General features: G+C 44.6%; 1 protein-coding gene across 5 annotated transcripts in view; it reads right to left on the bottom strand.

Annotated features, from left to right (window-relative positions):
- The window catches only part of TSPAN4 (tetraspanin 4), a 3410446-nt gene that overhangs the window by 682897 nt on the left and 2703414 nt on the right, over positions 1-24135 (bottom strand). The gene's annotated exons all lie outside the window — the stretch shown is intronic.

Below are 24135 nucleotides of genomic sequence, written 5' to 3' on the forward strand. Positions count from 1 at the left end.
GCTTTGAGACATCTCGCAGCCTGCCAACCAGCATGCTAAGCAAAGCAAAATGGAGGAATGTGGCCCCAAATTTCAAGTAGACCTTTCTCTGAACCAAAGGTTCTTGCCTCCTACTATAACCCTTAGCTGTTGCTTATGGTAACTTACTGGAGTTTACAGACTGCTTAGCCCACCCCACCCCCCATCTGCCAAATCTGTTTGGCTGCACATGGGATGCATATAAAGTATCAATGAGAGAGAGAGAGAGAGAGAGAGAGAGAGAGAGAGATAGCGAGCAGGGGCAGTGCAACCTAGTGAAATGTGTCTTGTATGCAAATAGTCAGTAGTGGGAGTGCAGAGTTGCAGGTTGTTCTGCCTTGTCTACATGTTATTCAGTGTGCATGCGTTCTGCATGTAAAGTATAGCAGAGCCCTCAACTCCAGACAGTTGCCCTAGGGGTTGATAGACTATTTATAATACTCATTCTCCCTCTTGCACTGCATCTCATATAATACAGCTGAGTCCCACAAAAAATGTGGTCCAGCTGTCACTTAGTCACCGACATATGTGACACTGACACTATCGAGGTGGGCGGGTACACAGATTTTGAGAGCAGCTACACATATTAACTGTTATTATGTAATTACGGACTGGATCGCTACTAGGAATATCAGTAGTGATGTTACTTCTGTAGAGCCTTGTATATGGTCTGACCATGCTGTGGCTTTCTTTTACATCACACGATCATTAGAGCTCAAGCAAGTTCACTCTCCTGTCATTACCATAAAATATATCAGCTATTGAACTTTCCAATTGCATGGAGTCCTTAATGGCTTCTACTAAAGACACATATACTACAGAGGCTTTGTCTAAGGCCTATATTTCTACATTGATCTCTTTTTTAAGACAAGATAGGCACACTTAAATTAAAAACGTTTTGTCAAAACTCCAAACCACAAACTCTTTGGTCTGAGGAGTTAATTGCAATCAAAAAAGCGAAAAGGCTGAAATAAAGAGCCCTGCAAAAAACAAATGGGATGACAAATGAGCCTGGAAATCATTAGCATCCGAATATAAAAATGATATTTATCATGCTAAAACAAAGTAGTATAATTTGCGCATCTCATTGGCAGAAAATAATATGCAGGTGCTGTTTACCATTCTAAATGAGTTAAAATGCCCTATAGGAATGGGAGACTCCTTCTCCTCTGACATTCAAGATTGTATTACAGTTCAAGATCACTTTAAAAATAAGATTCATAAAGCTAGAGAAAAAATGTCTATGAAATCAGCAGAGCCTGTAGTTAATATTATGTCTGAGCATTCAACAGGAGCTCAAGCTGATCCTCCTGATCAGAATCCATTTGTCTTTAAACCCATTGCGGTGCAGGATATGCTTTCCACCGTTAGAAGCATCTACCATACAACCATTATGAATGATCTTTGTGCAGCCAAGATTGTCCTTAAATTTCCAGACATTTTTGCTCTTTTCTTGACTCGATTCACCAATGCTACCTTCTCGCACTGTTCGGAGCCAGAGATTATTACACATATCCAAGCTACACCACTTATTAAAAAAACCTGGCCTTGATCCATCTGATCCGAAGAACTGTCGCCTATAACAAACGTTTCGTTTTCACTTACGATGGTGGACAAAATAGCCACATGGCAATATCAGCAATATATTGAAAAGAATGATATTCTACACCATCGTCAGTCAGGACTTCGTCCTGAACATGGTACAGAGACGGCCTTGCTTGATCTTCAGTCACAGATGTTTGACATCATTGACATGGGGATTCTCATGCTGTTGGATCTTTCTGCAGCATTTGAGTTTTTGGACCATGAGATTTTGCTGATTAGATTAATGCGAAAACCCAGGGTTCTCAGCCAAGTCTGTATCATGAATTTGAGCATTTTTATCTAATGGGTTATCGAAAATCTGCTGAGGAGGTAAAATGTCAGAGGAGGAGGCGCTGACCCGTGGAGTTCCCCAGGGTGCCTGTTTGTCAGCACCTCTTTTCAATGTATATATGAAACCACTTTTCGACTTATTGTCCAAACATCATAATCTTATTTACCAACTTTGTGGATGATACACAACTATTGATTGAATTGTCTAACCATTTTACTACTGATCAGCATTAGATCAATACCACATACCACCTCATCAAATCTTGGATGAGTTGTAACAGGATGTGCTTGAACAGTGTAAAGACAGAGCTGATGTTGGTGGCTTCTGCACGGAAGTTAGTGGGGATGAAACAAGATTAGAACCAGTTCTTTATTGATGGCTGTGCCATCAATACTCTCCAGAAGGTCAAGACCATGAGTGTAACATTACACTCTTCCCTGACTACGGATTGTTCTACTAGTGCACTGGTAAGTTCCTCATGCTTTTATTTAAGGCTGCACCAACATATTCATCCTTATCTGTCTGAAATAAATTGTGCCACAATTGCTAGAGTAGTTGTCCTCACCAAATTGGATTATTGTAACGTATTGTTCATTTGAACTTCTGCAAAAAACATTCCAAAATTGCAAGTTGTACAAAATGACGCTGTTAGGACCATATCCTGCATCAATCGCAGGTTACAGAATTCTGATCATAGGAAGGCCTTGCATTGGCTTCCAGTAAAGACAAGAGCTGAATTTAAATTGATCTCTATGGATTTTAAATGCTTGAATGTTCGGGCTCCTTGTGATTTGGCTGATTCCATTAAGCCTTATAAACTGACTCATTCCCTCTGGTGTAATTATCATGCATTGCTCTCCTGTCCCAGAGTTTGTCAAGCAAGAGGCAATGGGAAATGTTTTTATTCTCTTGGTCCTACTCTTTGGAATGAACTGCCATTGGATATTCGGCTAACATCTAGCTTCTTGCGGTTTAGGAAGCGACTCAAAACGTTGCTGTTTGAGAAGTATTAACAATATCAGTATTTGAACCTGTGTTTGCCCTGGCCTCCTCTGCGATCCCCATGATTCAACAGCGTTGGGACTTTTGTTGTTTGTTTTTTGTGTGGCCTGATGCCTGCAGGCTCCAGCGCTGGATACATAAATAAATAAATAGCAGCCATCTCTGCTCCTGAACACAATGTTCTGCATGATGTGTATGTTTTTCACTAATCTCTTCTAGTAATGGAATAGTCACCTAATTCTAATTACTAGTTGCATGCAATGTAATGCTCTTTTATTTCCATGTTTGCACAGACCATGGTATTCCGAAGGGCCATCCGCCCCACATTGCATTGAAACTATTAAAATGCCAGTAGGCGCTATACAAATACCAAATAATAAAAGGCCAAGAATCCAGCATCCCAGCCTCCCTATATCATCACTGTAATGTTCTTGTTGACACCACTGTAAGTGCAACTTAGAATCTGAAGAAATACCACAAAGGCAAAGTTCATTCTCATTGCACAGGAATAGGCAGCCATCTTGGATCAGGCAGAGTCCCATTTCACAGGGATGAACATGCTAAGAACCGCAAGGATGTGGTAAAACATAATACATTTTGGAGTGAAATCACTTCATGAGACAACTGAGCAAGTGCCCTCACTCCTCACCAAAAATTATAATGAAAACTTAACATTAAGTGTAATTGCCAAATTAGCTTTCACGTGACGAAGCAAGGTTACCAGGTGCGTTTCTTCTTCCTCATCCACTCTAGCTCGGTCCTGACGCTCCTCCTTATCACTCAGTAGGATTACTCCTAAGATTGTATCAGGGGCTAAATCACTAGGTTTTCATTAGCATCTTTATTTCTTGGTCTAACTGCGAAATGGTCTGGACCATGACCTTGAAACATTCTTGTTCCCGCCAGTCATTCTTACCTGATTGAAGTCTTCTCTTCTTCCCCATTTTGATGGGGGAAGTGCTATGAGAGTTCACATGCCTCTGATGTCTTACACCCTAAGAAGGTATCTTTCCACTCTGTTATTTCTTATATAAAGGCCAATAGAAAGTTTGGCAGAAGATCCTGTATCTTTCAAGAGCTCCATGCATTTAGCACCTGGTGACTGGTCTAAAAGGTTGAGAGTTATTGCTTTTCTCCTTACGTAATGGAAACACTTAACGTTTTTGTGGGTTTCTCGGCAACCATGCTCAAACATTCCTTGTGGAGGTCTCTCACAGTGAGGCAGTGAGGACCGGCCTTGGAGCCTTGCAGCCAAATTAATGGCCTGAGCGAAGGACAGGTGGTTAACTAAGGATCATGGCTTTATGTTATGTTATTAGGATTTGTACCGTGTACCAGTAACATTTGCGTGGTCTCCAGCCGGTCAAACAGGCCTGGGATATTAGGTTATTAGCACAGGTAAAGTGCCCAGGCTCTAGGATTTCTCTCAGGGAAATATGTTTGTGCTCTATTTCCATGGCACAACTAGTGGCCTCGGGGCCAGCCATTAGCAGCCGGATTAACATCTGCCCTACCAATAGTGATTTGTTGTCATTTTTAGGTAAAGACACTTTTCAGAGAAGAAAGCAAAGAGGACAGAAGTGAAGGAGGATGTGCCAACATGGGAGCACAGGTACATTTACACACAGAAGATAAGACCGGAAGTATACTGAGCTCCTCTAGCTGCTCAGTATACTTCCGGTGCTCAGATCCGCTGCACAACATTAGTAGTTTTGGTCTCACCCTTAGCAACCTGACTGGATGTACTGCACTTCCCAAGTGCTACTCAGGTGTTTTTTCCTTTGCCCTTCCTTTTTGGAACGCTGGCCAATGAATTGAAGGTTAGGCTCCTCTATTATGGTCTTCGGAAACAGCGACGTAAATTAGGGGCTGCGATCGATTGGTGCCCCTGGCACTGCCTCCACTCATTCGAAGCAGTGATTTCGAAGTCTTACTACAAGGTCTGGGTGCTTAATTAGGTTGCTGAAACCATCTTTTAATCATGCTTTTTTGTGTGAACTATGTTGATGTGACCTGATACGTGCTTTTTAATGCAGTTTGCATTACTTTCTGTTACTTTTTGAGGTTTTTTTTTGCCCTATATTGAGAATAAAATTACATTTAATAAGTACAACACTACAAAAGCTCATAAAGATCAGAGAAAAACATCTAATGCAATCAGACCGAGGTTAGTTCAGAAAACTCTGGGTTTCCAGGCTCCTCTCTGGGTCTCCGGACCATTAGATTCATTGAGGTTTGGATCGACACAAATTGGCTTGGGGCATCCACCAAGTGTACTATTAAAATGATGAGGGCAGAAATGGGGCTGTAGCAGACTGTAACAGCCAACCAGCCTAAGATGATAGGGCTGAATGCAACAAGGACATTCCATAGGGCACTATAGCCGTTAACGACTAATAAAGCATTCAGAACACACCATCATTGCTCCAAGCACCCCATTCTAATCTCTGAGGTGCTAATGGTGACTTTTGTTGCAGGGAAACTGGCATTGTTTAGACTGCATTCGAGTTTCCCCACAAGAGAGAACGGTACTACAAACAAGATGGCCGCTTCCCATCTGATCGGCAGCCAGCAGAGAATGATGGCAGCTGAGCGGGAGCAGATGGTGGCGGAGAGACTATGACAATGGATAGAAGTGGCACATAAGTTTACCATTAACTGGGAGAAATGGGACATGGGGGAGGATTGGAATGGGGAGAGGACTGGAGTGAAGCAGGCCAGCTTGCTCAAAATGCAGGTCATTATCATGAATCCGTTCCCAGTTCTGAGCACCTGACTGGCTGCTTGGCAATGCCGGGAGCTAATGTGGTTTTTTTATGATTATTTCTTTTTAGTTTCTCTATAGCACAGAATGTTGATGCAGACATTTACAAAGTGAGTGTATAGACCTTACAGAGGGCGATTCTGGGATACTGACATCACATTCCAAGGTGACCTCACATTATCCAGACTGTTGTCACTTTGATTGGCCTTTATTATCTGAGAAGTTGGAACTCTTTCCATAGTGGGCAAGAGAAAACATTTGATTAATAATAAAGATACATAAAGTGAAATCATTGAACAACTAAAAAATGGGTGAGTTGGGGAGACAGGGGGCTGGTTGCCCTTGGATGAAGAGGGAGAGAATTGTTGAAGGTGGCATGAGTGAAGGGGGACATAGGGGCTGGTGGCACAGGGAATTGGGACAGAATGGGAGATGGCGGTGGATGTGGAAAATGGCAAAGCACTTACCTACGTCAACGTCATGGCTGCGCTCCCACAACAGGAAATGCATGGACCCAGTCAATCAATAAGTGGAGGAGGGGCGGGACAGGAAGTCAGGCTACAGGGGTTCGGCAAGTGAATTCACGCCAGGGAAATCTTTTTTTTTAACTTTGTTTGGTTCACAGGTGCTGCGGGCCAGAGATGGTTCCGTGGCGGACCCCTGCTTTGGGCAGGCACTGAGGCCAGAACCCCATTTTTGTCCTGTGCCGACTCGAGCCTCGCCAAACTCGCCCAGTTCTACTGTATGGGCAGAGGTTGCAGACCCCTGCCAGGTTATGAGAGGTCTCTATCTCAGCTGGAGACTAATACTCGTTATGATAGGCCATTTTCAGTGGTCGGTACTCCCACACAAATATGGTCTGTTTTTTATAACTAAAAGGGCTGAACTCCCAATCCAAGTAATATGGTTGTGCACAGCGAGAGAGGTCCTGGAAAAGCCAGAAATTCTCTGACATGGGCTCGGGATCTTCGTGTGATTCCAAAGTGGCATTGGGACACTTTGGTCAATGGGTCCCAAATAAGATACACACAAAGGGAGAGACATCCCATGGGCTGTCCACAAGGTAACAAGGGCGTCCCCCTCATAATGAACTATTCTCACACTGTAAAACATAATGGGCCTCATTATGTCTTTGGCGGTAAGGCAACAACAGCACTGGTAGTGCGACCGCCGCCGTTGTTACCATGCTGCCACATTATGAGTTCTGCTCGCAGGGGCCGCTCTGCACCCCTGGTCAGACCAGGTGTGCAGAGCGGCACCTGCGAGCAGAACAGGATGGTAGCAACGGTACCGTTATGAACGGTATCGCTGCTACCATCCTCCCCATTCCCATTGAGCCCTATGGGGGCTTAAATGGGAATGGGGACGTACCGGCTCCTGGTCCCGTGAAAGGGAAATTACCGGGCCCTCCATGGTCGGAATGGCTCAGTAATTCCCTTTTCACAGGACCTGGAGCCGGACCCGCAATTGGGGGTAGCCATGCCATTATTAAGGGCATGGCTACCTCCAACCTCGTAATGAGGACCAATGTTTCAAGTCTAAAGGGTGCATTATAGTTTGAGTCATAAGGGCTACAAAGGGCAAGTGGTGGTATGGTTCTAGTCACCACATGCAGGTAATCTTCACCTGCTCCAGAGTCCAGAGAACAACTCTTTCTTCAGCACAAAAGCATCTAGTGTAGATGGGGCTTGCAAAATCACTAGACCTGCCACTGCCAGGGTGGCAGCCACTCGTAAGACACTATAAAGAGACATCCGTCTCCAACAATGTGTAAGGTTGAGATTTCTTTGGGACGGCCTTTGGACACTGGGTGAAAGCTGGCAAGCTCCTCAGTCTTCAAGGGACTCTCACAGGATGGACTTCAAGGCGAAGAGCAGAATCTTCTGCCCATATGAAGCACTGGCCCGAAGTGTGCAGGAAGAGGTGACTCCAAGGATAGATGGCCATGAGCAGGAGAGTATATCCACCTGCAGTGCTTGTGAACACAAAGCAGTATTTGTTTTTCTATTTCCCATCAAAGCTTATCCATCCCCACCATAAACAAAGACAAGAATATTTCTATTATGGCGGGCCTTGAACTAGAAAGTAAATGGCAAATTATTGTAGTGGACTGGGGGCCTCTAGAAATTGAGAAGGGGCAATACTATGTCCCCATTACCTTGCAGTCGGGCAGTGGAGCAGGTTCTGGGTCTCTGCAGGGTAAGGCAGACTCCCCTCCCAGCGAGGCCCCTTTTGCTTGACATTATGTGGGTCGAATCTCAGAAAAGGTTCAGGTAAGTCTAGCAAGAGAACAGAAGACTATTAAAATGTACCAGTTCTGACCCGCCTCTATGTGATCTGCTTTGGAACAGTCAGTAGCAACTGGATTCACTTATTTTGGACAGTGGCGTTTTGCAAACAAATGAGACACATAAATTAGATTATCAGTGAATTAATAGAGGTACAAAGACTCTTTGCCCATTTCTTGAAATTCAGAGAGCAGGGCATCAAATGAAGTTGCTGTTGATATTCAGTCTGCAAGTACCAATGCAAATGCTCAGTTGGAGCTCTCTCACAACAAACAACTGACTGTAGGCAGGAAACGGGGAAGCAAGGAAGTTACTAACATGTCTACCGCATTCAGAGCTAATAGTATTATTAACTTTGGAGACATTAAAATAATGCTAGTTATTTTCCCTTACCCACCTTATTCACCCAGGCTTGTGGCTTGAACTCATATGTCAAATAAGAGTCATTAACTGGCATTACTGATGAGCTCAGCAGTCAATATTACTACAGTAATATAGAATCTACAAAAATGCAGCCACAGATACCTATAGTAACATGGAATCTAAAATAATGCAATCACAGATGCCACTGGTAACCCAATTTACTTTGTCGTGTAAGGATAAGAAAAGGTAGACACATGGAAACTGATGCAATTTAAAGAGAGAGGTGCTCTAATAAAGCCTCACTTCAGTTATGATTCCTGTTTATCACCAATTACCACAATAAGGGTGCACCTGCGGGATGCAGGCAGCTACTTGCTTCCGTGAGAGACAGCACTCAATAAATGGCACAGAGCTTGCCATACACCAGGGCCATTTGTTAGCTGAATACTAAACCCACAAACAGAAGTGATGAAACCCTAGTAAAGTAAAACTGTCTGCAGTCATTTAATGTAGTTCCATGCCACACTGGAACAATGCACTGAAAGACAAAGAAAACCTGCACAATTTTTATATTACCAGGCAAACACTATTCATGTTGAAAACCACACCTGCCTATGGTTTCATCTGCAACTTTAGAAATCAAAATGTTGGCATATGTTTCAAAATGGAGCCTCATAGTGTACAATCTTTTCATTTTATCGACAGCGTTTAAAGTACAATATAATTCTTATTCGGGACATGTTGAACACAAAGGAGTGAAATCATTTAAAGTTATTTATAAAGAATGCCTTACATCCCGTCAATACACTAGGGGCTTGATTCACAGAGTGTTTTCCTATGGGATTGTGCCATTATAAAGCACTTCTGTGAATCAGGCCCTAGATGTGAACAGGCCTTTTAGTCACACAAAATCATATGATGTTCTGAGTTCACTAGGCTAATGCTGTTTTCTAGATGACTTGACTGCCAGTTTAACTCCACTTCAGCCCTACTTAAATGATCAAATGGGGGAAGGTTTAAGTTTCACAGGAGATTTGGTATGGCCATCTGGATTGAATAATGTTTGTTTGCCTTTAATCATGAAACCCATTATGTTCATAGAACAAAAGGCCATCTGAACCAGACCTCTAGGTTAATGTGACATATCTCATCCTTGTGACCTCATTTCAAGTGAATATTCTTATAAATAAATGTTTAAATTCCACCTATTCCGAATCTACAAAGTCTTAAGCAGCTATGAATCAGAATTGCTCAAAAAGCGCTATATAAATAACCAAATACAATACAATACGTGGCAACCTAGCCTGGTCTCCTAATGCTGAGCTTTCAGGAAGCATTATTGTACTTAGAGCGCCACCTTTGATATTGGTTAAGGCAATGAAGCCAACCAGATTCCCAATAGTCGAAAACAGAAAATGGGGCCTCTGATGGGGCCTCTGAGAGATGTTTTCAAGACTCATTATGCTTAACATCAGGTTTCAGAATTCAAGGAACTGTGGCACATTTAAAGTAAGCAACATCAATGCTTCTAAAAATGATTTTGTTAATAAAACCACAATCATATAACATATAATCAAACCGAATTACCTAACATTTTTAGTGTATTTTTCAAATTATGAATAATAATAACAATTAAAATTTATCATACACCCTCATCCTGTGTGTCCCAACACTCATGAGTGCCGGGGATCCCAGAAGTCCATATTTCATTGATATTTCATGTTGCTATGCTAAGGTATGGAATTTAATTTATATTACATTCAAACCTGTTAAGAGCATACACCCCAACCTTTTCTCATGTTCAGAAATAGGTGTAACCAATAAGAACTGGCGGGGTATATTATGTGGGAGTGTTTGACCAATAAAAAAGTGTAATATCATCCTGACAAAGTGTGGGAATATCATCCACTATAAAATCAGAAACACAACCATGGAATAGGGATCCCCCTCTGGAATCAAACATTGCATAGAATGGATAACGCCTTGACAATCAGAGGTCCAAAAACAGTATAGCCCCCTACCTGGTATTTGCCAAAAAAGAGACAACACAGAGTGGATGGTGGTATGCCAAATGCAAGGAAACCCAGCTTTAGTGGAATTAATCAAAGCTGGGGAGAAAACAAGATCAACAGTAAAGCTCTCTCTCTGAAATCCTTCTCTACGTTTGAACAGAAAACACAGTTTATTTAATGCAAATGAGTCCCTCTGAAATCATCATAATCACTGAGCTATGAAAACCTATCTCTACTGCTAACTGATCCTAATTGCTAAACTACATATAGTATCTATATGTACCACCCTACTGAATGGGTAACTCTCTATCTAAAGGCCAAATCATAAAACATCCCACAAAATGTACAACCTCATCATGCTTGAATATTATTGGTAAGCTGTAAATTACTTCTGTGCTGAAAAGGACATATGCTTATCGGTTAACATGCAGTCACACTCTTCATGAACTGGCATCATGATGACATGTGTATGTAGATGGGAGGAAATGACAAGCGTATCGCCTTTGTTCTTAATTAAATAAAACAGCCCATGTTATCTCCACCATGATGTCACTGAGCTTCAAGGACTTTGTCCTTGCCCAAATTCCAGTTGTCTGACCCTCCCTTTCGTGCAACAGTAAACACGTCATTCTCTTCTTGACACATTATGAACAACTATTATTATTACACATGATGCTTTCACCATGTTACGATTTCATCGCAGCAATTATTTTGTCTCTTTAGCCGCATTTGCGCATCCCTGTCATACCTAGCAGATTGCATGAGACATTAATCTGTCAGCTACTTAGGAAATGTCCTGAGATGCTCTGTTTGTCCCATGGACTTCAAATACTCTGCTATATTGTCTTAACTGATTTACCTTAATGGTTGAAAGCTCACTGCCTAGACACTGCTATCGTACACCTTCACTCTGGCCTTGGGAAATTCCTTTGAGGCAGCTACCATCGGGCCACTGCAGAATCTTCCTGAATTAAAATGTATTTGTTTCAAATAGCGTGCTTTGCTGGGGGCCCTCTCTTAAAGCTACAGAGCTCAATTCTCTGCTGTGCTTGTGCAGTTTAAAATGGCAACTGCTTGTCCCGTTTTTATCCTCTGCAGGATACATTTGCTTTGCTATCTACCGATTTCTTGATGCATGCCTGTCACATTATTTCCCTTCCTATGGGTAGCAGCAACCTTATCTACCTACAATTGTCTGCCCTACTTGTGTAGTGAGCCCCTATCTTGTGTACACACCTTCCTGTCACCTAATCTATTCTATTTTAAAACACACTAATTGCGCGAGCTAATGCCTTATCTGTTCCTACTTGTGTGGTGCAAAATAACTATTCTTTGTGCCAGTTGCATTTCAAGGAGAATTAAAGTGCAGTTTCAATGTGTCCTTTCTTATCTTATAATTTTGTTTCTTCTGAGGAAGGCAGGGGGTCAGAGCTTGAACATGCTCTCTAGTCAATAACTGCTACACTACAACCTGTTCCAAATGAAGCAGGGCCATAAGGAATTATTACAGCGTAATTATACAATTCTCCCAAATGTAATTAGATAAATCCCCTAGGATCATTGCCCTGCTAAGCCCCCAAAGTGGGTGTGAACTGAAAAATGACACCTTGAGCGGCAGGCTAAATCAAATAAAATACTTGATTATTGAAGTGGAGATTGCACTTGATAAAGCAAAGTGCGATTTTCATTCCAGTGAAAACCAATAGAATGTTACATGAGTCATGTGTGCAGTGTAGAACTGACAGCATTTCTGAGCATATAAAGTGTAGTTCCTTGTAAATTAAATCCAATCAAATTGTAAGCAGGGTGTTTTTAGAGGTGCAGTCAACCACTTAGGCCATGATTCGAAAAGGCCATGTCCCATATCCTAATGGTGAAAAGCTTGATAATTTGCCACATGTGAAAGCCATAGATATTTAAAAAGTGAAAGGGGAAGGAGAAAGTGAGTTTAGCTATGGCACGCCAGACCCAAAGAAAATGATGCACATGTAAATTACATACTTTTGTTTCTTGACATTGTACAGTACAGGAAGGGTTTTGCATGCATGGTACCTGATCTGCAAAGAGAAGGGGGAGAGGGGAGATTTATCCCTGTACTAGAAAACCAAAAAAACATGTTATTATGTTGTGTCAGCCAACCAATTTGGTGTGGATTTTACATTTATAGCACTGCTTTCCTAAACAAAACCAGCCGAACTAGATGCAACTCATAGCTTGCATTCAAACTGAGTGCACATACTAGCAACAGACAATTCCACATTGACATAAAGGGGTAGGGAGGGGATTCATTTAAATGTGCGTAATTAAATGTCATTTTTCTATGTAACTTTTCTCTGAAACCAATGCTTGTTTTTGATACTGGAGAAAATCAAAGTTTTCCTCTGCTATACAGTAGCAGAAACAAATTTCATGTAAATGTGAACTGAAGGGAGTTTTAATATACTGATTGATAAGCAACATGGTTGTCATAGGCTTAAGGGTTTTGCTTAGAGTTGGCATTGTGTTATTTAGGATTCAAAATGTTAGAAATATATTCACTGGATATATGGTGTGTCTGCATGGGTGCGGGTTACAAACTGAGGCATCACAAGCAGGCCAATTCTAATTGTGTAAATAAGTTATTAACATGCATGTAGCTTATTGAAGTGACTACTCCTGCATGATGTAAGAGTACCCACCCTTTGGTTTTATTTTATTTAAATAAATGTGTTTTTTAACTATAAACGCCGTATATTTCTTGTCCCATAATTGTGTGATGGTAGTTTGTAAGAGGACATGTTGGACCAGGGACTGCTACATAGTGAAAAGAGTGACTTTTCAAAATTATCTCATCAGGTGGTCTCCAACTAGCATGTTGCGAGCTACCAGTGGATACCCAAACATTGCTCTTTGATGATGATTTCAGCAGTGCCCCCCCGCCCAATTGAATCGATGGCAGTGACTTAGGGCTCACAGGCATGAACCTGCAGGCCAGGAAAGGGGTGCACTTCTGTGTCCAGCTATTGCTTGACAGGGTGTTGATCATCAATCATAGAGGGTTTCTTATGTTGTCACGGGAACTTCGTACCCTATCATTGTGTGGCAGGTCCCTTTTTGCAGACAATGGAGGTGGCGGGATTCGCAACAGCACTTCAAGCTAGTAAGGGAATATTTACATGAGCAACCCTAACTTTATAAGGGGTACATTCTGTGGCATCTGCCTCTTTCACCTTCGCTCTGCCTGCCCTGGTTGCGGCCAAAGTAGATCACAGTGCTCAAAGGCTGGAGTCAATGATCACTAGCAATACTGTGTCTCAGATATCTCCACTTATACAATAATGCATAGTGTACATTGCCGCGATAACAAAACATCACTCCGATACCTACAGTAATATAACAAGGCATAGCCAAAATGGACACTTTGAAAAGCAGCCAAAACCAGCACCACCACACAGATATGTACAGTAATGCAATTAATTAAAGACTGGTGTACTGCCTTGACAAAACATCAAGCGTAACAGAATCACTGTAGTTACACAGCCACACAATGGAACAAGGCTATACATTCGCACAAAGGTGCTTTAGAGATGATGCAACAGGTACAGGCCTTACAGTTGCCCAAAATAAATGAATGAAATTAAGTTATATAGTAGTAGATATAAAGGTATACTTTGAAATACCACAAAACGACTTCATAAAACTGCAAGATGAGTTGAACACTGAAGTGGAAGCCAAGACCTAACAGATATCTCTAACCACTATGAGATCTCGGGCCGATAACGATAATGAGAGAGCACCCGTGCCCCATCTTCTTTGCGATATTCACGGGCACAGGAGAGAGGGCTCTGCACATAGTGACACGCCTGCTGAATGAGTGATATGTAGGAATGAGTTCTAATCCAGGCTTCCCCACTTCACGAAAAGGGATAATCACTGGCTCATCACCTAATTTTCCTGTACCTCGGACCACTCACCAATGCTTAGCACTAAAGTGAACACCAAGGGCCAGTTAACTAACTTTTGCAACAGTGCTAAAAATTGAGCAAATGCGTTGATAATACAGAATGGTGCAGACAGTTTTTGTCACAATTAGTATTACCTAAAAACGTTTGCACCAGGGCAAAAATGAATCACACGATGTTTGCTGCATAACACAAACACAAATCTGTTTACCACATTTTTTTTCATGTTAGCAAACACAAAATAAAACAGCCTGTTTCATTTTTTCTCGATCAAAACCTTTTTAGATGATATGGATTGGAGCTAAATCGGCTCGCTCCATTCCGTATGATCAAAGAAGCAAAATTGGTGCTAAATTAATTTGATTAGGTGACCTATCGCATATAAAAACGGAACATTGCTGTTAAACTGGGACTTGCCTAAAAGTGATCCAGTTGGCTGCATTGCACTGCACGTCTCAGTTTCTCACGCTCACTGTTATTAACAAGAATCAATAGTTTTGCAGAGAGCGCCCTGCAGGTAAATAAGCAAACCCACCTCACACTTGCAGAGCCTAGAGGCCAGCAGATTGGAAGAAGTTGCACCGTAGAAGACTGTTTAACATTACATTCATGCCTGTGGACGAGACTGAGCAGGAAGCACGGATGCGTCCTACTTACCAGCCATCCCCCTCTGAAATGAAGCTAAACATCAGATTATTTGATGATCTTTTCAAAGGCTGGAAATCAAGGCACCTTCTCACGAACTGCACTGTGCTTTGCCTGCAAGAGAGAACTTGCCCGGGATCTGATACTTGAAATGTGATTGATAGGGTGCGGGTTGAGTAAACAACACCGCCTCCTTCCGTGTGTGTACGATTTTGATCTGTTGACCGTGATGACGTGGGGGCGCAGGCCCAAGAAAATCAAAACCAATTTGTAATTTGACAAAGAGCAGCTGTCAGATATGACCCCAACAGGGGATGCACCCCACAGACCTTGCTAGCAGCCTAATTATGGGTATGGTGGTAAAGGCCAACATAGAGATTTATTTAAAAAATAATGCCTGCTTGTTCTGATTGCCTGGTCAAACGCCTGAGATATTTACACTACAATTGTTTATTTCGGCAAAGCCATAACACAACACACGACAGAGATCAACAAGTAAGACACCTTTTGGCGAGATTTGCAATTGGAATAAAACAATGATTACACATTTCATAAAACCACACTTCGCATTCTTTCAATATTAACTAGGCAGCTTCACCCGAAAGAACCTGCTAGATTTGTCAGATGAAAGGGATAAAATACCAGCGTTCCTCTTCTGTAACTAACATTATTGGTCAGGTTATGGATTTGAAACAGACTTTAAAGGGTGTCGTTAACACTTTGAAAGGGAAATCTGATCTGGGATATTGACTTCATTTTGTTTTCTGCGGAACAGCACATGAATTCTGAATGATTAAGACCCAAAAGTGTGTGGCAAAACATTGCCCTAGTGCAGGAAACATTCTGCCAATGTAGGTTTGCACCAGGGCACATGGCTAAGATTTGAGCAAACAATACCCAAGTGAAAACATGCATTGAAACAATGTGCTTTTTGCAGTAGGGCAATTTTCACCTTCGTGGTAATTACACTTGCACGAGTACAGAATGCATAGTTGCCAAAAGGACCCATTTCATTAGGTGCTTTTCCAGCACTGTTTTTTGAATTCTGGGATTTGTATTTTTGCTTTTCCCATTATAAAAGTCAGACTACAGGTCCCAAAATGCAAAGACAAAACCAGGACTGGATAAGCACCTACATATTGGAATGGGTCATGTTGGCAACTATGGCAAAGTTTCAGTAGTACCGCCTGCATAGAGGTTTAATTCAATGTAGGCGTGAGGGTAAACACAAATGCTTCAAAAGCCAGCATGAGAATGGAGAAGTTTGCATTGTCCTCTCAGGATCAGCGTCCATTTTGGTATCTTGGTCACGGGGTTTACTGCTTAATTACCGATTTTCCAATGATGAAATGTGCACCCAATTTTATCATGGTCTAATTCCCGTCCATGATTGTAATATCGCGTCCGTGAGTTTTGGCTCTGGTTTTGCCTGGTTAGCCTGGCACCAGCAGCTACTAGGTGCTATTTCAGCCTCCACAAGCCAACTGGTGCCATACAGAAATACCTGCTTGACGTTAATCCTGTGGGTTTGGGAATGTGTATGAAGGTGGGCCAAACACAGTTTATTCGGCTTTCACCATAAAAATTACATAAGAAGTCAATGGCCCTCATTATAGGTGTGCCAGTCTGGAAACAACGGTGCCGGTAAGCGTAGGTCAGACCTACCGGGCGGTACAGCACCCGCCCGCAGAGTATTCACAGGAGCCCCGGCACCGTTATCAACGGTGCCGGTGCTCCCGCGTCCCCGGTCCCCGGTGCTCCCGCGTCCCCATTCCCATAGAGCCCTTGCTGGGGGAAATTGCTGGCGCCTTACTTCCTGGCTGCTGGACTTTTTTTTACGGATCCGGTGGTAACCCGCCGGTTGCACCAGCAGGGTTACCGCCTGACCCATAATGAGGCCCAATGAGACTCAAAATAAAACAATAAAAACATCAGAATTTAACCCATCGACAGTAAGTGAAAGGTGGGGCTCCTAATTATATTATCCATTGTTCAATAAATACACAACTCCCTCCCCACTGATTCTCTCACGAACGAGAAAATATCAAATACAAGATCTTCATCTGTCGACTGCATTATTAGGGACATGGAGCATTTTGACACATCTGCAGACATGCAAAGCATGATGGTTCACAGGTGGTGGAGGATAAAAAGCTCGCTTGCATCTCATTGGGAAATGAGTTTTGCGCCATGCCATGTACTACCTCCTTGTTGCCCAGAGGTAGTACCTGCCTACTGGCTAATGCCCGATAACCTGAGCCTTTTAGCTCGTACTCATCAAACGTTGATATTGGGTATGCTGCCTTTATAACGAAAATGTTATGAAGAATGCACATATATCAAATCTTTTATAACGAAAAATATAACGAAAATGTATGTGGGGGTGGGGTAAAGGGTTAAATCTTGTGGGGAAACGGTTGGGTTGGTTTTTAGGGGTGGGAAACAGGAGTTTCGGTGGGGCACCCCCCCCAAAAAAAGTTCTTTTTTTTCGTTATACAAGTTTTGTTATAAGTGCGTTCTTCATAAAAGTTTCGTTATAAAGACATGTCACCTTATTTCGAACACCTCACGGTCGACTGTGTATAACTATGATTTGTTTTTTATTGTTTAAAGCACGGCCCTAGCGCGAGAGCTGCTGAGCGCTCTACAGGGTGTGGGTAGCTAGCGTTTGGCTGCCATCTTTTAACAGTAGCGCAGGACTGTGACAGATGCCGTGGTCTTTCTCCAGATAGGCTCCCATCACTTGCGGAGTGAAAAGAACTGAAGTAAGAGCCATCAGCTGCTGGACAGCTGCAAGACGGGGGGGGCTACACATATTGCACCAGCGATGGCGGCGACGGCTCAACGGAGGCCTGATCCAGCATGTGACATTAATGAGCACTGGCACCCTGAGAGGCACTTCTAGCATCAAGTTAATAGGACAGGAGTCAGTACAGGCGGTCAGAGGAGGCCAGCCCGGCACCGAGCCTCTGGAACAAACTGGAGATGACACGTCGTCGCATTGAGTTACGGTGGCATTGTGAGTAGGCAGCCTGAATCAATTGGCGCGGACACTGTCCGCAAGCTCCCTTACAAGGCGGGAAATGAGAAGTTTCATGGGGTCGCGGGCTGCCTGGGCTAGACTCAAGGCTTCTGTGGTGCGCCTCCAGTGGTGAGTATCAGCCGATGTCGCGGGAGCGGGCAATGCTGGAAAACCGATTGTAATGCCACACCTTGTTGCCATATGGTTTGTTGACTTGGGTGCTGGGCCCACTTGCTTTCTTCAGTATTGCAGGTGGCCTCACATGCTGTGCTTATTTGGAGCACAGTGTTCCAAAGGGAAGTCCCCGTTTGCTTGTCATGGCCACTTCTTTCAGTTTTCCTGACACCCAGTGGCAGCAGCCCACAGTCATAGCAGAAGTTACAATGGAGCCTGGGACACCAAAGGAGGTCTCCTAACTCCAATGTGAAATTGTTCAACCGAGGGGATGAGTTCGTATGCTGCACTCGCTGGAAGCAGTGCAGAGAAAGCCAAGTGACGTCATCGCCGCGGGAGAATATAGCCCCAATCCCTTGGTTGTGCTGCCTACAGTGATCAAAGAGGGGTAGCAGCGCGCACCGCAAGGAGGCGGTGCAACCTGTAAGGATGTCCCCTTCATTAGAGGGCACATGTTCCAGGCCTATGTGCAAGGAATCTGAAATGCTGGGGTCACTGGATGCAGTGCAACTCTCAGCCATGAATGCTTGACAGTTATGTCAACGAGCCCTAGGCTGATGAAGAATCCCAGTTTGGTTTGTCTTTTTCATGATAATTAAAAGTGAGTAACACACATGTGCGCGGTGATTTATTTAGTCTTCTAATAAAGGAACCTTCTGTCTCTTTACTGATGGGTGGGGCTGCTTGGGCCCTCATTTTAGAGACGGTAAAGGCACCGAGCCTCCCGCGAGAATTGGCAGCGCGTGATTTCGGTTTCTCATAGCCTCTGAGGGCGGCTGCTGGGCTCTGGACCCTTGCTAAGGAATTGGACAGATGCATTCATGCCTTAATGAACCATTTCTGTTGTCATGTCCCTTTCCTTTTTGACCCCCAGCCACACCACAAGTGTTTCATTGCATTGGGGGCATGTGTGATGGTTGCCCTTGCTCCTATGCGTATGCCCGTCTTGCATTGGGGCTGGTGCCTTGACGATGCCCAGGGAGCCCACTGTCACACCACCTCCCCAGTACAGAAGCCCAACTTAATGAAGGGGAATGGCTTGGAGGCCGGCGGGCGGTGCTAGAATAACCTCTGGGAATCATGAATGGGAGGGAATAGCTGCTAAAAAATGGAAGTGGCACTGGGTGCGTTCATGCCAGCAGACCCTTATCTCTTTCATGCACCCAGGGAAGAAACACAAGTCTATCTCTAGGGTGGAAGGTGGCTCGAACCAGTAACCTCATAGAAATGGGATGACACATCTGGTAATGTGGCTATTGCTTCTGGCAATGTGGCTTCTGCTTCTGGCAATGTGGCTTCTGCTTCCGGCAATGTGGCCTCTGGCAATGTGGCTACTGCTTCCAGCAATGTGGCATCTGCTTCTGGCAATATGGCTTCTGCTTCTGGCAATGTGGCCTCTGGCAGTTTGGCTTCTGCTTCTGGCAATGTGGCCTCTGGCAATGTGGCTTCTGTTTCTGGCAAGGTGGCTTCTGCTTGCAGCAATGCGGCTTCTGTTTCTGGCAATTTGGCTTCTGCTTCCGGCAATGTGGCCTCTGGCAATGTGGCTTCTTCGTCCTGCAAGGTGGCTTCTGCTTCCAGCAATGCGGCTTCTGGCAATGTGGCTTCTGCTTCCGGCAATGTGGCCTCTGGCAATGTGGCTTCTGCTTCCGGCAATGTGGCATCTGCTTCCAGCAATGTGGCATCTGTTTCTGGCAATGTGGCTTCTGCTTCCGGAAATGTGGCTTCTGCTTCCAGGAACGTGGCCTCTGGCAATGTGGCTTCTGCTTCCAGCAAGGTGGCTTCTCCTTCCAGCAATGCGGCTTCTGCCACTGGCAATGTGGCTTCTGCTTCTGGCAAGGTGGCTTCTGCTTCCGGCAATGTTGCTTTTGCTTCTGGCAATGTGGCCTCTGGCAGTGTGGCTTCTGCTTCCGGTAAGGTGGCTTCTGCTTCCAGCAATGTGGATTCTGCTTGTGGCAATGTGGCTTCTGCTTGCGGAAACGTGACTCCTGTTTACGAAAATGTGTCTTCTGCTTCAGGTGGTTCTGCAGATGGGTTCCCTCCTGGGACCTGCCACGGCTTTTGACTTTGTCACGACTGGGGTTCCCTGTTACTCCACATTAGTGAAGACCTGTGTCACTGTGGGAATTTTTGTGGCTTGACAGTGGTCTTCTTCTGCTTAGTTGTATGACAGTAGGTGTGTGGAATTCAAAGTTGGTGCCACGGTTTTATTTATTTATTTGCTATTGTAGACAATGTGCGTCGGGAACCAATGTGTGTAAACAATAATAGTACTGATGCGTCAGAACTCTGCAGCAAAACAGATGTGACTTACCCGTCCGTCACAGAGCGCAAGAGACTCGGCAAGTGTATCACCATTTGGTTATTAATATGTAACCGGAGAGCTAAGCACGTTGGTTTGCTTCAGACATGCTAAATGCCAACGACCACAAAAAACGACCTCAAAAGTTCCAGCTGGGCATTGTTTCCCCACTGCAAAGGGTTGCCCCCTGGCAGTCCCACCAAACGTTCCCCTTAGTGATCAAAACAGAAGAATCGCCATTTCTTTGAGCAGGCATGTCCTAGGTTCTGTCCTTCTCATGTCCCGAATATGACAGTCCTGGTGCCCTGGGTGCCGACAGGACCTGTGGCCTCCGAGAATCCTCTCGGGTATTCCGCTACTACTGAAGTCCGGATTATTCGGGCCTTCCTGCTAAAAGGGTAACCCCTCTAGACTGAAGACCGTGCTTACTCCAGGCTCTGAGCTCCAGAAGCAGCCTCGTCGCTGGGCTCAGGTCATGCAGCCAGTGCCACCAGAACGGACGGCCGCAACACCGCTTGGGTAAACACAATTCTTCACTTTGTGGACCCTTAGCAGTTACAGAAGGCAACTCCCTGTGTAACCCCCCCCCCCCCTCCCTTTTGGACTATCCTCATTATGTGGCTATTAGTGTTGCCAAGTAATGTTAATTTGTTTATAAACAACTTGGCTAATAATATACCTTTGTGTATTGTCAGTGTAGCCCTATGGGGCAAACTTGTACCTGGCCACAAATCCAGACAATCCCTGGGGATTAATAAGAATGTTTGGCCCTGCAACCACATGTTCACCACAGTAGTGCCTTGTGGACCCTGCTTTCGTTTTAGTTGAAGGATTAGTTGTTTGTGAATCAGGTGTACTGAAGACCTATATACACTGCAGATCAATTCCAGTTTTACAAAGTGTGCCTGGGACTATGCAACAAGGGAGCTCTGTGTAACTCTGGTACTTCACCTATCAATGTGACTATTAAGATGCAACGCTAATTTATATGGTGTTAGTTATGCCATTATTTGATGGTATTACTATAGATATCAACGTATCTGTATACTTAGTTTGTGACATTATTTATGTGGTCATAACACATAAAACATAATGCACTTTGTTGCATACAATGAACCACCTCTGAGAATTCTTGTTAGGCAGCATCCAAGCGTGTGTATCATCCCACACAGAATCCTCGTTAGGCAGCATCCAAGCGTGTGTATCATCCCACACAGAATCCTCGTTAGGCAGCATCCAAGCGTGTGTATCATCCCACACAGAATCCTCGTTAGGCAGCATCCCAGCTTGTGTATCATCCCACAGAATCCTTGTTAGGTAGCATCCGAGTTTATGTACCAGATGTAGCCCGAGAGTCATACGAGGAGCTATGGCCCCTTATGACTGAGTTAAAGGGCCAAATGCAGGGAGGGTGCTTCATGAAATATAAAGCCCGATTACTCAAGCTAAGGCCCAACAGCAAGGTCTATAAAGTGTTTATGTCCCAAAATTAGGATTAACAATCATGTGGGAAACAGGGGCCTGAGCAGAGAGGTGCCTCCCTGCTCCCTGGATGGATTCTAGGTTTTTGACTGTGGCAAGATAGTATGTCAAGTTGGCAACATGGCAGACAAGAAATAGGCTGAACTGCATTTAAAGTGCCAGGAAGTGTCTCTCAGATGTGGCCTAAGCGAGGAGTGGAGCCACGTCGTGTCTGTCATTTTGAATCCGGGGTGTAGGTGAGCAGCAGCAAAGAGTTGGGCCGGTGAAGAATGAAATCCTGGGCCAAGTCTGCCAGGAAAGGGCCGGGTAAAGATTGGCCGGGCGGTGGTGAGCTACACTACGGCACTCTTGCAATGATGGGGAGTGGCACGCAGAGTATGCTGCCTTGTTGAAGGGGCCAGGGGAGAACTATGAGGTAGCACTGCCAGCAGTGAATCTCTGAGCTATACTGGTTCATATAGCTCGGGGAATAGCAAATGGCTGCACACGTTCTGTGGGATATAATTAAGCAATTATACCCGATCCGGTTTGGCAACAGCCTGATCGCCAAGATATAGGACCGAGTGTAGCCTGGGCCTTAACAATGTGCTCTGGTGCAGTTACCAACCGAACACGCCAACCGGATAGAGAATTAATGCTATTAGCAGCCCAGGTTTCCAGTCCAGGAACCCGGGGTGCTGACAGCAATGGCAGCGGCAGTTGCACCGTCGCCAAACGAATAAGGTGAGTAGGGTATAGGGGTGGGGGTGAAGGGAACAGTGACTGTAAGGCAGGGGAGCGGGAAGATGGCGGATGGGCGAGTAGTCATCAGGTTGCTTGGAATGCGGGCTTGGATTGTGGAATTCAGCCCACAATTGAAGCAACCTGATTGTTGGCTCTCTCACCCCGGGTGGTAATGTTTGTTAGGTAGCATCCTATCCAGTGGAAACATCAATATGGCCTATATCGAAGCCTGCATCTCTGGGGCCGCGAACAACACAGCTGAACATTTCAAAATCTGCAAAGAGCTTGCCAATCCTACTGCAGTCTCAATTTCTCCCCTGCCTTCCCTGGCCCTTTGCACTTCACTGGCCTCTCACTGCATTACTAAAACTCAGGACATCCTGTCCTCACTCTCCTCTACATCACAACCTTCTCCCACTCCAAGGCCTCCCTTGGCCCCCTGCCCCTTCCCTTCTTCTCTCCCATATCACCAGATGAGGTTTCTAGACAGTCTGCTCTATAAAAGTCTCTTCCAAACAGGTGCTCCTCTGCTCCTCCAGAACTATCAAGGACAACATTGTCTCCCTTGTTCCAGCCTTGGCTGATTTCTTTAATCACTCTTTGGCCACTGGATCCTTCCCGTTACTCCTCAAGCACTCTCTTGTGCACCCTCACCTCAAAAAGCCTTCTGCCGACCCTTCCTGTCTGGCTAGCCATTGCCCTATCTCCATTATCCCCTTCCTGGGCAAACTCTTGGAGAAGCTGGCCATCTTCCAGCTTATCCATCACAGTGAATCTGTTGGTTGTCTCCACGACCGCCTGGCTTCAGAGCTGCCAGAGGCACAGAAACTGCACTCCTGAACAACCGTGAAGACCTGCTCTCGATTCTAACTCATTCCGTTCTCATCCTTCTTGACCTTTACTCTGCCTTTGATATGGTCAATCATGCCAACCTTATCAATCGGCTTCATGATACCCTTGGCATCACAGACCTGGCACTGGACTGGCTGAACTCCTTCCTCTCTGTCTGACCTTCCCAGGTTAAACTGGGCCCTTTGCTCTCCTACATCTCACTCTCCACCTGTGGTGTCCCTCAGGGCTTTATCCTTCCATCTTGGCTTTTCAACATCTACCTGGCCCCTCTAGCCTATTTGATCTCCGCCTTCTATCCTAACTTCCAGTTTTATGCAGACGACACAGTGCTCTCCTTCAATCTTCCCTCCTCTGCCTCCTCCTCTTCCTCTCTCATTACTGACTGTCTGTCTGCTACTCACTCTCCTTTTCTCTTCACATCACAGACCTTGTCAAGAAGACCCATTTTCAGCGGCACCTCCTCAGAGGCAATCCCCCTTTCCTCACCTTCCCCAAGAAACTCAATGTCTCCAGAGCTCTGGTCCTCTCCAGGCTGGATTACTGCAACAGCCTCTTTCTCAACCTGCCTAATGCTCGCTTTTCCACCTTTAACTAATCCAGAATAGGATTGCAAAATGTATCCTTAGCCTCAAGCCCCGGGACTGCATCTCTCCAGCCCTAACGTCTCCCCACTG

This window comes from Ambystoma mexicanum, chromosome 11 (assembly GCF_040938575.1).
Source record: "Ambystoma mexicanum isolate Mex_15411 chromosome 11, UKY_AmexF1_1, whole genome shotgun sequence".
NCBI classification, from domain to species: domain Eukaryota; kingdom Metazoa; phylum Chordata; class Amphibia; order Caudata; family Ambystomatidae; genus Ambystoma; species Ambystoma mexicanum.